Source organism: Euleptes europaea, chromosome 2, assembly GCF_029931775.1.
Source record: "Euleptes europaea isolate rEulEur1 chromosome 2, rEulEur1.hap1, whole genome shotgun sequence".
Taxonomy (NCBI): Eukaryota; Metazoa; Chordata; class Lepidosauria; order Squamata; family Sphaerodactylidae; genus Euleptes; species Euleptes europaea.
In genome coordinates, this window is record NC_079313.1 from 51,397,388 (window position 1) to 51,412,632 (window position 15,245).

The 15,245-nt window shown below is 41.8% G+C and overlaps 1 protein-coding gene across 1 annotated transcript in view; it reads left to right on the forward strand.

Moving 5' to 3' along the window:
* The first annotated feature begins 13,931 nt into the window (after nt 1-13,931).
* Nucleotides 13,932-15,245, forward strand: part of SELENOF (selenoprotein F) — a 152,934-nt gene continuing 151,620 nt past the window's right edge. The window contains exon 1 of the mRNA XM_056867631.1: nt 13,932-13,935. The gene's annotated coding sequence lies outside the window, so the exon portion shown is untranslated. The remainder of the gene's footprint in view (nt 13,936-15,245) is intronic.

The following is a 15,245-nucleotide window of genomic DNA, read 5'->3' on the forward strand; positions in this document are numbered from 1 at the left end:
CATTTTAAAAAAAGTTCTACAAGGAGGGTGAACCAGAGAAGCAATTGCAAGAGCTATGTGTTTGTCTCCCCTTATCTTTCATGGTTGCTGGGCTTGCAGTTAGATAATTGCCTCTTGATAATTGCTCAATGCTAGATAAGAGCTGAAGTAAGGCAGTTGGTTTTATCGGCCTTAACATAAGATCCGTCAAGCAGAAGATTAAAGGGGAGGCCCATAGGCATTAGAACTCAAGGTAAAATATACAAATTGTCTATTGCTAATTAGTCTCCACTTTGCATCATAGCTATAATCCGCTGAAAGGGAGGAATGGAAAACTGAAGAGCTGTAGCTCCATTTAAAATGATCACCAGAAACAAATGGGATTGTACCTCTCCATGTGAGGGAGTATGTGTATGCTTGAATCCACCACCACCACCACCACCCCACACACACACACATTCCTTCATCTGCATAGGAAAAAACAGGATGTCAGGAAAAATACTAGGCCAAACCTCCCTTTTGAAAGGCTAATTTTGTATGCATAAGGAGTGATTTGGTGAGGCAGAATTCAAATTGACAACCCCCTCCCCAGGACTGAAGTTATTCTGTACACGCAGGTTACACACGAGGCCGGAGACAGAGTTCCAACAGCAACCACTTTATTCAGTTAACAGGGAAGAGAGAACTAACTTAACTGCAAAACACCCCAACTTATATACAGTCCCCAACCACCCGGAGCCACCACCACCCCAGCCCGTGGTTGGACGGCCAAAGTCTACCGTCCAATAGGAAGAACAGACGACGGAGCCTGGAGCAGAGCCTCAAGCTCAACACAGTTCAGCACAGCTGAGTTCAACAGTTCAGCAGGTCCATAGTTCAGCATAGTCCTTGCACCAACTAAATACATTACAGAAGTGGTACAGTTCAGGAAAGGCGACCAGTTGACTTTTGCCAATTGCCTTGCCTGTGGCCCAGTTCAAAGGTCAAGTCCTGTTGCTTTTTAGGCTGCCATCTCAGTTTAGCTCGGTGTAGTCCAGCAACAGCACCAAACACTTTCCATGTTTATTTAGCTACTCAGTTTTATATCTGTGCTTGTATTTTGGTGTTCACTCTCTATGGTTACAGGAGCAAGCCTGAAGTAACCAACGCTTTGTTCCCCTGGCAAAGTTAGGAAAACCAGATCTTCGGCTGTACAGGAGATCTTCTGCCCCCAGCCACCTGCTGCTGCCCAAGGCGGGGGGGTTGGAGGAGTGGGACAAGGCATTGTATCTGATGTCATTTGATGGTTGCCACAATGTCCTTCCAGTCACATAACCACAACATTCTTCTAACCCTCCAAATTTAGATTGCTAGAGATAGCTAAAATGTTGCCATGATGCCATAATGTCACTTCTGGTGAGGCAATGGAAAGTGATACCACATGACGTCTAGCCCTGTACTCCAAACCTCCTGGAAGTTGCTGAGAGCTGGCAACCCTATGCAGGAGCGCTCTGCCTTTAACAGCTGTGTGAACAAGCAGACATTCAGCATGTGAGGTTTCCTGTCTGCATGCCAGAAAAAAAGTTTCATGTGCTACATTTGTGCTTGTTATGCAGGTGTACAAGGCCCAGGCCTACATGTGGAGGTTGATGAAAGACAGCTTGTGAACCACCAAGCTGAATGTAGCCCCCCACCCCACCCCCACCCCGACTATCTATTGAGACATGTCAGCTTCTCAACAATTCCACTAATTTTTGCAGTCCCCAGCAGGGGGATGGGAGGTTAGGCCTAATGGCTCTCTAGTTTAGCCAGGTGGATTTAGGGTTGCCAATCTCCAGGTGGGGCCTAGAGTTCTCCTAGAATTATGACTGATCTCCAGAATGCAGTCTACTTCCACCATCTCATAAGTTGGAGCCCTCTGCTGCAAGAAAACAAAGTTGCCCTGGAGAAAATAGATGCTTTCAAGGGTGGACTCTGTGCCATTATCCTGATGAGGTCCAGTTCCTCCCCAAATCCCACCCCCCCAGGCTCCACCCCCAAATCTCCAAGAATTTCCCAATCTAGAGATGGCAGCCCTAGATGGACTGTGTTCAGCTTAGTCAACTGGAAGTTGTGTTTGGCTGTAAAATACACCCTTCAGCACCAGGCTATGCCATTACTGGTCTGTAGTCAGGAAATGGTGTTCTGGATAACAAAGTAGTCATAAATAGCCCTTAACTAGCTTACCACAGATATATTGTCCATAACACATCCTCTCCCCTACCCAGCTAAAGCCAAAGTGTGGTGTCAAATATACGGCCCGGGGGCCAGATTCGGCCCCTTGAAAGCTCTTATCTGGCCTGCGAGCCAGCCGAGGCAGTCACACACCTCCAGTCCCAATCTGGGCTGGCGAGGTGTGGCCCTGTCCAACCAAGTGACATTTATGTCATATCTGGTCCTCGTAGCAAATGAGTTCGACATCCCTGGTCTAGAATGACCAACTACTCATTGAGGAAAGAAGGGAAAAGGGACAACACACAATTCATATTGGTGTTTTACATCATTTCTCACAGATCTCCCACAAAATGTTGCCACTGCCGAAGTATACAACATTTTCGGATCCAGAATTTGCTTTTCGCTCTAATGTGCAACATGGAACTCTCTGTTTAATTTTTAGTTTACATGTCCATTTTTCCTGGTTTATTCTCTACTATTCTCTCTCTGTTTGTAGCATCACAAAAAAGAAACCTTTACAATGAAAATAGTGATAATGCTGTTATGGCAAACCACCTTAGCTCATGGCATGATCCATGGCATGGTACCTGCTGTGGTACCACCTTATCAGATGAAGATCAATATGTACACTTTACCACAACTACTACCATGTGCAAGGGTGGAGTAACACTTAATTTCTAAAATGAGCAATAGTTCCAGACTGCTAGAAGCCCCGCTTTCTGACCTGGAAGCACGATTCACCATTTCCGTATCAGGCACATAGGGGCATGATTCAGATCAGGACTTGTGAAGGGAGGGAGACTTTTCCACAATTTTCCAGTGTGAAATAGTACAGGGGAGTCATTGTTCGCTCTACTGGGGAAGTATACAGGCTCAGATATGGGATTACTATCTGTTTGCTCCAATGGGGCAAATATTTCAGGTCAGGAAAATGGCATGGGAGGAAGGATTAATCCCCTCTCCACTGCTCTGTGGGTTCCTGACATAAATCGGAGTCCTCATCACCCTAGTTTTTAGAAAGACAAAAATGCTGGCGCCTCCATTCACTGAACTTCCAGCATGTCCTCTCTTTGAGCCTTTTGCTGTAAGTAAACAAAGGCTGCTGAAAGGCCTGCATATGTTGCCTATATAAGTTCCCAGGGACAAGATTTTTTTAAAAAAAACTAGCATGATGGGTTATAAAACTTCTGTTTACCTGTTATCTAAAGGTATAATATCAATAAAGGATTTTTAATAGGGAAAAGTTTCATTTATTCCTTTACACTTGAGGCACTTATGATATGTAGCCAACAGAGGATCAGTAAATTGACCTAGTTCATTAAGTACTCAGACAGAAATAAAAATAAGCTCCATCGGAGGGGGAGGGGGAGACCAGGCATGTTTGGTGTGTATTTGGTGCATGAATTGTGGAGAACAATAGTCACAGCAAATGATTTACCACTTCTCCAAAAGGTACCACTTCACTATGTTAGCTTAGAGCTCTTGTCTGGGAGATTAAACAGTTAGATAACTAAAATAAGAAAGACAGTTTCTGTAAAAGCAAAGACACAAAACCACAGATCTCTGCTATCCATGTAAGCAGAGAAACACTGTTGTGACAGTTATTCATTACTCCCAAATGCCTCAGATGGAATACACCATACACAGGAAGGTCACTGTTCTTGATATATAAAAGAGAAAAGGCTTCTTCAAGGGTTGGGGGGAAGAGGAAAAGCTGGGAGACACTGAGAGATGAGGGTTCAAACAAAGTTTTATGAGGATAGTTAGAGTGCACACAGCTTGTTAAAAGCCTAAAAATGACAACAAACTGTAGCTTGATACAGAGTCATCTCCTGAAAGTAGACTATTAGGATACACTGTAGATTTTATGAGATGGTTAACATTGCCAACAGGTGATTGAATGGCTTTTCATGGGACCATCAGAGGAGAATCTTTGCTCTTGAAAACAGCGAGAAACAGAAGTACAGTGTGAGCATCATCTATTCAGACCTGTTCCTTCAAGTAACAGCCATCCTAATGGAACACACCAATGGTTCAGCATTTCAAATTACAAAGAAGACAGAGTTTAAAGGTCTTTTAAGGTCTTCCGTTCTTCTTTCAGCAATGGAAAAACTGAAGGGGGGATTTGTAGGATAGCCAATTGTTGTATTAAAATAGGATTGTGTTTGCAGTCTCTATATTTTGCACGCTCTTGCTACGGTTATTAGCTTGTACGGTTCATACTACTGATGCATACTACTGATGCATCGTATCCCATCTCAGTGACCCATCATGCTTTGGGGGGGGAGTGACATCCGTGGTCCCCTCACTATAGATGTGCAAAGGGTGGAACAATTCTATCTACTCTCTATGAACCCTGCTGTGCTTACCTCCAGCACCTCCTCCATTTGTTCACAGGGCAGGATGCCCCCACCACTTTGTGCTGTGGAACCCCTTTTCCCATTCCACATGTCTTGTAAATGGAGCCTGGCACATGGTGTTCATGTGCTGACCCCAATTTTCCCTTTGTTACAAAAAAAAACTTCAAGAGTATCTTAGAGCAAAAGCAGCCTTATACCCAAACACCTGAACAGCATATTTGCATCTGGAAACTTTGTCCCCCCCCCCCAAAAAAAGAATATTTCCATGGAAATGTAACAATTCATTCATCTGACAAAGTGAGGTCTAGCTCCTGGCATGCTACAATTTATTTGGTAGTTTGTAAGGTGCTCTGTAATGCTTTGTGGGTTGTGAAACTAAGAAGGGATGTTTTAAAAATCTAACCGAGGTCCAGTGTTACCTCAGGATAACCAATCACAATACCATGATACAGAAAGAGCCTGGTCAGCAAGGGTACAAACTCAGTCCTGAAAGGAAACTTGTTCAACAAAAAGCAAGTTCAAAACTAGGCAGGTTTGGTTTCCATTAAAAGCTGGATCTTTATAGTCATGCAACTCAATAAGCCTTACAACAACACTGGAAGGCAGGTCAATGGTATTAACCCCCATATACTACACATAACAATGTCTGGTTGACCTTGGGCCAGTCACACACTCTCAGCCTTGATCCTGGCATGTATTATTGGGACACCTACAAGGAATATCAGTGGTGTGACGTGGAGGCAGGCAATGGCAAACCACCTCTGAACATCTCTTGCCTTCAAAACCCTACGTGGTCACCATGACTCAGCTGTGATTTGACAGCAACAAAAAAGGATTTGAACCATCACTGCTCAGTCTCTTAGCTGCTATACTACATTCATCTCTTAAATAAAATACTAGATCTGCCATGGGTATTAAGCGGCTCTTTGTAAAGAATATCACATGACACAAAAGGCTTTGATGTGCAACACATGACTGTTAGAAATACTGGTGATCAAAGCAGGGTTAAAGCAAAGAACAATCGCATCAAGCCCCTTAGGGCAACAATTCCATGTTTACATGGCGAGGAGGTATTATGGCCCATGATTATCATGCCTAGTAATTGAAGACAAAAGACTGTCATGAACCACATGAAAACAGTGTGTAATGGCATTCCAACGTAAGTAATTGTTAGGAAATGCTGACAAATGCAGAAATATCTCAACATCTTTGTATTTTAGATGGGTGTGGGCAAGCAAGACCTGTAATCGGGACAATTTCCTTATTCCACCATAGAAATAGAACCACTATACAAACCACTCTTTGACAGAGTTTGTACATCCATGCCAAGCCCTGTGTCCAAAGGGAGGGTCAAATGTACTAGCTGCAGTGTTCAAAATATGCTGTTCATGGCATTTTCATTTCTAGTCTAATTGGACGTTTGATAATTAAGCCTGAAACCCCGAGGACCAGTATTTTCGCCAGCCAGGTTCCTACTATGCTATAAAAATCTACTGAATCCTAAGGGATTAGTTATCAGCAAACACCACTCAGCTCTTCATACCCTTCAAACTTTTTAGGGACAATTTCAGACCAGTTTGTGGGATTTTTAAGGGTCTGTTTAGTTTTCTACTACATGGTTATGAACACACTTTGACCCATATATAACCAATATAGTATTTCAACTTCTTCTTTCACTAAGAAAGGTTGACTGTCTTCAGCTCTTGCTATCAGTTACAGGATCCTTTCTTCTCCAGTAGTGAGAATATCTACAACTATAGAGTGAAATGCACTGAGCCTGAAGTTCACAAGGAATGTGATGGAAACCATAAGAGTCACTGAAGCAATAGTAGGAAGAAAAACAACTTGATCAATGTGGTCTGGTGCTCAGTTGTGATCTGATGCCATCACAGCAGATGCATGTAATCAGGGAATTCAGTCAAGTTGTTGTCCACCATGCACTCTAAACCCCAATTTTTCAAGGGCTGCATTAACTTGATTCAAATCTGCCTGAACCAAATGGCTAGCTACTAATACAAATTATTAGGAATGCTCAGAATTTTACAGTAAACATGTTCACAACAAGTGAACATACTGTTTTCAGCAGCCACCATCACTTGTCAGCTGAGTTCTAGATTGTTTAGTCTTTGCTGTTTGCCAGTTTGAACATTGTGTCAATCACCTTTGGCCTTGTGACTGCTTTTGCACCACAGGCAAAACCATCCTCCCCCCTCCCAGGGTCATGATTGGGTCAGGCAATTAAATTATGTGAGTTGGTGGAAAACTATGACTCCCTTGGGGCTGTGCAGCAATGAACATGCACAAACTGCTGCAGATCCAGACAGATTAGCAGTCGCTGAGACTGATGGGCATCAGACAGATGCAGGTGAAGGAACAGTAAGTTAAAAAAAATCACAATGGGTTAGATCCCACCTAGATTTTCACAGCCACGGGGGCGGGGGTGATTTTCACCAAATTCCCCTCCCCCGCCCATGGCAGCCAAAAACACCACCCAAAACATCGATTTAAGGAAACAGTGGTCCGCTAGAAATAACTTAACAGGGAATGAGAGGTTTCCCATGGAAGAGGGAACCAGCAAAAATCATCCCCCTCCTTGCACCCTTGTTCCTGACTGATAGTTTTTCTTCATTCAAAGCAATTGGCAATGTAGCACAGCAAGGTGGCAGTGATGAGGTTAACCATCTGAAAGTGTGAAAAATAATTCAACCTGAGCTGCCTACCAAACAATTGCCTCCCCGCTCATGACAAATGAGCAGGATCTGAGTCAAACATCAAGCATCTGTTGCTTACATGAAACTCCATTGAAAAAGCTCCTAATTTTAATGTATGAGCATAGATAGTTTTAAAAGGGGTTAGACAGATGCTTGGAGGAGAGGTCCATCAATGGTTACTAGGCATGGTGACTGAAGGGAACCTCCAGATACAGAGGCAGCAAACCTCTGAATACCAGTGCTTGGAGATTGCAGGAGGGGAGAGCCTCAGCCTCTACACCGTTTCTTGGCCCTCCAGGGCAACTGGTTGGCCAGTATGTGAAAAGTACTCTGGACTAGGTAGGCCACTGGTCTGATCCAGCAGGATCTTCATAGAATCATAAAATTGGAACTGACCACAATGCAGGAAATTCACAGCTACCTCCCCCACACACACCCAGTGACCCATACTCCATACCCAGAAGATGATCAAGATGCCCTCCCTCTCATGATCTGCCTAAGGTCATAGAATCAGCCATCTAGCCTCTGCTTAAAAACCTCCAGGGAAGGAGCACTTACCACCTCCCAAGGAAGCCTGTTCCACTGAGGAACCACTCTGTTAGAAAATTCTTCCTAATGTCTAGACGGAAACCATTCTGTCCCAGTTAGCTCCATGAAACAACCATTGTAGCTTTCTTACTCCTTTTATTTTTATCCATAGACTCTCGACTGGACTTTCATGCTCAGGTTCAAAAGTATACTTCTTCACAAGTATAAACATCACTGACATATAATGCTACTCCTCCCCCCTTCCTTATCTGTCTATCCTTTTTAAACAAGTTGTACCCCTCAATCTTAATATTCCAATCATGAGTGACATCCCATCAAATTTCAGTAATGCCTATTAGGTCAAAATCCCCTTCCTGTATTAGGGCTTCCGGCTTGTTTCTCATACTCTGTGCATTAGTGTACAGACATCAGAATCCATGAATTATGTGCTTGGTTTTCATTTCTGCACTTACCTGCGAGTTTATGTTTTCTCGCATACATGCCACTCCCTTCAAATCTTTATTGTTCTCAACTCCAGTTATTGTCATCATACTAGGCTTTAAGTTTTTGTCTCACTCCCCCATAGGATTTAGTTTAAAGCCCTCCTGATTAGGTCTTCTTATGAATGAGTGTATTAGTCAGGCCAATAATACCTATAATCAGGCTAGTGTGAACCAGCTTTTAGCAAGTCATCTATTAAACCTAAATATATGTACAGATAATGAAAGCTCAAAAAGGGCACGTTGAAAGGGGCAGCTTCACTTTCTTTCTAAGTATGAGATAGTGCAATTCCTGTGTTAGAAGCCTATTCTTTCCCTCAACTTTGGGAACAAGAGAACAGACACAAAATGGCCTCCAATTTAAGAACAGGTCTAGTGAAAGGCCACATTTAAGTGATTAATTGGCAAAGAAATCTGTGTAATGCTACTCTGGAAGGTACCTAGCCTATGGGGAGCTGCTGCTGGAAGAGGAAACCAGAAAAACCCTTTGTATTCCAGCTGTGGATTTTGCCCAAGTAGTGTCTGCTTCAGCTACTGTTAGAAGGAAAGGCACGTACTCCACAAGGCAAAATGTCTGCTAGTTGCAGATGCAAGCTAGAATGAAACGTCATCTCTAAGCCCCTTCTCTCATTAAACAGGACACAGGGAAGAAGACACTGAGGCATCTGTGCAATCAGCATAATAGCACTCTTTAAAAAGTCTTCCCTTTTTCTAAATTGCACCAATTGAGTATAGGGAGGAATTTTAATCTCTGCGATTAAAACTTTAAGTGACCTAATCAGTAGATTAGCCAATTTAAACCTCCAAAGTCTAAGAGCTATAGGACATTTAGGATGCCAGAACTTTGGGAAGTTCACCTCTACCTCAAATCCATGGATCATGCATACTGTTCTGAATGTTGCAATGGAGCAAGTCACATAAATGCATGAATGGACTCGACATGGACATGTTTGCTTATGAATAGAGCTCAGGCTATTCTGTTGTTTGGGCTACCACTTGTAAAGTGTGTATAGCAGCTAGAGCTTAGCGGGGCGGGGCGGGGCGGGGAAGTCTCATGTTCAAATTCCTGGTTAAAGTTGAAACTTACCAGATGACCGCTGTCTTTTAGCGTAGCCTACATCAAAAGACTGCTGGGAAACTGAAATACCAACTCTGTGCTCCTTAGAAGACTAAGGAATAGATGTCAGAAACATTGGACTGGACTCTGGGAATCCATTCTAATGGCAACAGAGCCTTTCCCTTGGCACAAGGAACCTTGCTCTGGCAGAAGAGGTGGGTTCCACTTAAGCAAAGCTTCTAGCACTGGAGGAAGCCTCCACTACTAATGGAATGGGTTCATAGGATCCAGCCTACTGGCCATATACCGGTACATAAATAATGACAAACAAACCTGTTTTTGTCTGTGATGGGTACAAATACCTGTTTTTGCATTCATGCTGTTTCCCCATTTCACCTTATGCTCTTGGTTTTGGAAGCGTTGAACCTGTGATATCCAAGGTTCTGTCCACACCGCAAGCTCTTGAAACCATGATTTAATCACTCCCACCAACCAGGGGAGGGGGAAAGTGGGAAAGTTGGCTTCCACAAACGCCACTCACTAATGCAGGAGAGGATCCACAACTAAAGGTGTGTGTGTTTTTAAAGTGTGCAGTGTTTTAAGATACATGGTTTGGGGTCCATTTAAACAGTAGTATGGTTTTATCTAATTAGGCACAAACAGAAAGCACTTGGAGTGGAGAAGTGAGCTTGGAATGGGAAGTACCACCACATTGTCTTTAGCTTACCACAGTGGTTCCCAACCTTTTTTTGACCAGGGACCACTTGGACTTTTTTGTTCGGTTCAGGGACCCCAAGGTTCAAAATAAAAATTCCGAGAATTTGAAAATAAACTTTAATCATAACTGTTAAACATTAAACTTAGAATAATATTTGAATATATATATTTTATAATAGAGAACTTTTAATTGAAAATATTAATTTATTATGGGTTTATAACTTTGTTTCGCGGGCCTTAATTTAGTTCTTGCGGACCCCTGGGGGTCCACGGACCCCTGGTTGGGAACCAGTGGCTTACCACTTGATTACAGGCAGCTCCAAAATTATGAATGCTCCTGAGCGTCATGGTCCTTAAAATTACAGTTGAAAGAAGAAGCATGCATTAATAACATTTGATTCCTTTTCCCCATTACTAAGAGCTTGTGTAGCACAAAACAGGCTCACAGTCGATAGGTAATATAAGATGATGTCTCCCAATGATGGGGGTGGGGGTAAAAATTCGTAAGCTAATTTCATATTCCAATTGCAATCCATAAGCACCTGGCATTATAAAAAAGAACACGACTCCAACAAATAATTTGTGGAGAAGTATACATTTTATATGACCATATATAGGTTTAAATTATAGAAGAGAAGCCCAGTCCCAGTTTTGAAGGCCTTGAACAAGATCTCTTCTCACTGATATAAGATTCTTTTTTAAAAGCAGCAATAATACAAGTATTGTTGGGGAGAATTTTTACTTGGAAATATTGGTCCTACTGGGAACTTTTTTTTAATGGCTACTTTTTATCAGACAAGGAAGTAATCAAGATAATGGAGTGGAAAGACAGGCCCATTTTTTCAATTTTTTTCAGTTTCCAAGGGGAAGGGTGTCCCTTCAGTGTTTGAAAGGTAGAAAATTCCTCTCCACAGCAGGCCTGTGCACGTGTGCCTGCACAGAAGACCAAAGATGAATATCCCATGCAAAGCACTTACATGGAGTGATAATATCAGTGACTGTTATCTTACTGGTCAGTTTAGATTATTCTTGGTTTTAAGGTTAATATGTAATAAGTGTGTTTGCAGATGACAGGCACTGGACAATTGTCCCTTCCAGATTGCTACCTGTTGATCTAAAGCAGTGGTTCCCAACCTTTTTTTGACCAGGGACCACTAGGACTTTTTTGTTCGGTGCAGGGACCCCAAGGTTCAAAATAAAAATTCCGAGAATTTGAAAATAAACTTTAATCATAACTGTTAGTTAAACATTAAACTTAGAATAATATTTGAATATATATATTTTTATAATAGAGAACTTTTAATTGAAAATATTAATTTATTATGGGTTTATAACTTTGTTTTGCGGACCTTAATTTAGTTCTCGCGGACCCCTGGGGGTCCATGGACCCCTGGTTGGGAACCAGTGATCTAAAGAAACACTTTGAAATCCTGTACCATGGAACTTCTTTATGGTACTGCCTCAGATACCACCAGTATGTGCTAAAAACATCAGTAGTTTTTTCTGGATATGCTTTCAGATTAATACTTTTGCTCTAAAATTTAGCCAACAAAATGATTGACTACCCAATAACACTGGATCCTCAGACAATTTTGCTAAGTTGTCTGAAGGCTGCTTTCTATAAGATAGAATGACTCAAATATTATGTTTTGGAACAATACATTCCAGAAAAGTGCTAACACATGTATTTTTAATATGCTATGCTATTATATTATATTATATTCATATAGATTTTATTTTCTGTTGCTCTTTAGCATGCATTGATAATATTTGATTCCTTTTCCCCATTACTAAGAGCTTGTGTAGCACAATAGCTAAGTCAGAGAGCTCTGAACTAATTCTCACTATAGCCATGAACTAACTAGGCATTCCCAATAACTTTCAACTTGTACGGAAACAACAGTATTGCCCTTGCAGGGATGCTGTAACGAACACTCAAAACACACTGAGCAGTATTATTATTCTAACACAGACCCTTCCTTAGGTCCCTAAAGATTAAGTCTTTTTTATGTGGCCTTTGTTTTCTAGTCTTACCATTATTTGCATAAGGACAATATTTAGCACTCATCCATTATGTATATATTGTGGCAGAGTCATCTGCAAAACCAGAAAAGCCATTTATGATAACTGAGCTACTCAGCACCCAGCATTATGTAAAATATGCCGTTAGATTCAGATTTTATTTATTAATATGTCAAAGCTATTAAAAATACATATCGATTACAAGGTAGAATTAAAAGATACAGTATCTAAAACTATAGCATATATAATTCTTAAATAGATAAATTAGCTAAAAACCTCAGATTAAAATAACATTCTCCATTTTAGGTTAGATTGCCAAACCCCTGCTTTAGCTGATGAATCTTGTATATTGTAGCACAGAATGTAGCTACTTGTTTCATTGTCTGGGCTGACCGTTCCCATAGGAGATTCCTCAACCTCTCTTCCTCAGAGCTGTTCTTTGTTAGATTAGGAAGAGGGGAAATTAGCCTAAATCTTGCTTCCTCATAAAAAGAGCATCTGAAGAAAACGTGCGCAATAGATTTGACTTCACCCAATTTACAGGGACACTCCCATTCTGATCTAGATAACCTTTTGAATCTGGCTTCCAGAATCGCTGAAGGTAGGGCGGCACTTCTGGCTAATGAAAAAGCCCTTCTTCGTTAGTTTGTTTCCAGGAATGACAGGTGTTCTGCTGGCGCTAACACATATCTGTTGCTGATTTGGGGCCAAAAACTGCCATTAGATTTTACAGCAAGACCGTTATTGATTACAATAAAACACTGGCACTGAGACAGACAGAGCTACAGTGGTAGTTTGTGTTCTGCATAAGATGGGTTCGGCTCATGGGTTCATGGGTTCTGGCAGCTCATTCAAATGACCTCTGATGTCAAGAAGTTGTGGATGCCTAAAACTGTCAATAAAACCATGTTAATCCAGGAGAAAAGACTGGATTATAAAAATGTTAGAACTGGTGGAGATGGCAAGACTAATGGCAATGACAAACAACTAAGGTACAATTTATATTCCTTATATTAATGTTTCTAAATGTTGTTAAATTGATGTTAAACTTTATAATTTTGAAAAATAAAAAAAGACCATGTTAATCTAGTATGCTATTGGTAATAAGCATGCTTTCTTGAAGATAGATGACAGCCCGAGCTGCACACCAACCAGACCTTCTTAGTTCTGCCCAGAGTCCAAGTCAATTGTCTTTTAGTTCCCTGAATGGAGACGGACAACAAGCTCTTGGCAGACAACGTTGTTTTGACCATCTTACAAGGTCACTTACAATCAAGTTGTTTTTAGATCCCACATATATTTAAATCAGTAAAGATTCCAAGAGTAACATCTTTGCTTTATGTAGAAATAACAATTTCATTTTGAGGTTTTAATTAAAAAGTACAAATGCATTATCCAACAATCACATCTAGATGACAGCATAAACAGCTTGATGCTCAAACATGAAGACAACTTGAAAGGGCACTATCTAAAACAACTCTTGTTTATAAAAATTGGCAGGAACTCTTGCCTAGCCCTTTCATTTTGAAGGGGTTATAGTGGGTTATTATGACAAGTTGAAAGGTCCTGGAGCTTTCGTTTTGAACCCACAGGTGTTCTTTGTAGGCACTATTTTTAATAAAGAGTATTATTTGTTTTTAAAATTAGCTCATATTGTGAGTTACCACATCTGTGCTATGTGGTAATGAAACTCAGGGGGAGGTCACAGCAGGAGGGGGGCTTAAGCATGAACAAAACATCTGGATATCACTTTGAGATCCACTTGCAGCTTCTTATATTATATTAAGCAGCCAAGAAACTTATGCTATGCTCAAATTCAGTACCCCCAAACACACACATGGAAAAAAATGTAGCCACGGGCAAACGTTTTCTCCCCGATGAATTTGAGGAGATTCAATATGTTACTTGTTGGGGAGCATCTCCTCTAAAAGATTTCTTCAGGAAACAAATGGAACAGCATAATAAAATGTGGATTTTTTTTTTAAGCAGAATGCTGACAGGTTCCATATTAAAGTGTCTTTATGCTTTTTAGCAATACTTATCTGATTGGCTCTATGCTTCAGTTAGATAAAGATAGACATAGGCAAAAGCTCATTTTAAAGTGTACCCTGGGGCAGTGGTAGCAGCAAAGAAACAATACTTTTCCGCCACCATTGTGTCTGCACAGTGTAGGCCGGTGGAGCTGTAACAGGTGGCCAGATGCCTATTGGGATCTGCTTTGCAGGAGTCACTGGACTGGTCAGTGGCCTGCTGGGATTGTTCTGCCCAGCACTTTGCAGGTAAAATTTCTCACATCCATTCCAACTTGGACTCTGTGTTAGCAGTGTCAGGGTCAGATGGTGCCAGGGTGCTGATGTGTCCAACTGTTTGAATAATTCTGTTTATTCAGTCAGAGGATGTGAACAGGATTCTTGGACGTTTGAGGCCTAGCACCTTTTTGCATGACCCTTGACCTTCCTGGTTTCTTAAATATGCAGGGGCCTGGCTGACTTGGTTCAAGAGACAGTTAATGCTTCCTTAAGAGAGGGGGTGGTCGCACTCCCCTTGAAGGAACAAGTCCATAGTCTGGGGATGCTCTTGGATCCAGGCCTACTGCTGGATAAGCAAATGGCAACTATAGCCATGGGTGCCTTTTCCCAGTTTCAACTGGTTAGCTAGCTGTGGCCTTTGCCAGGCAAAAAAGATCTGACCACTGTGGTGCATGCCCTGGTTACATCTAGATCAGATTACTGCAATGTAAACATAACTTGCCCTTGAGAAGTGTTCAGAAAAATCAGTTGGCACAGAATGCTGCCGCCAGGACGCTGACTGGAGTGGGCCATATCACTTAAGTCTTGGCCCATCTACAATGGCTCCCAATTTTTTTCCAGACACAATTCAAGGTGCTGGTCTTGACCTTCGAAGCCCTATATGGTTTGGGACCAACATGCCTGCTCCCTTATGAACCTGCCTGACCGCTACTGTCATCTTTGGAGGCCCTGCTTTGGGTGCCCCTACCTTCTGAGATAGGCAGGTGGCAACCTGGTAGAGGGCCTTCTCAATCATGGCACCAATGCTCTGGTACTCTCTCCCCAGAGAGATTTGTTTGTTGCCTTCTGTTGCAACATTACACCAGTGGATGAAGACTGTTTTGTTTTGCATTCTCTCGGTGATCCCGCCTTCCTGTTTGTTTTTATGT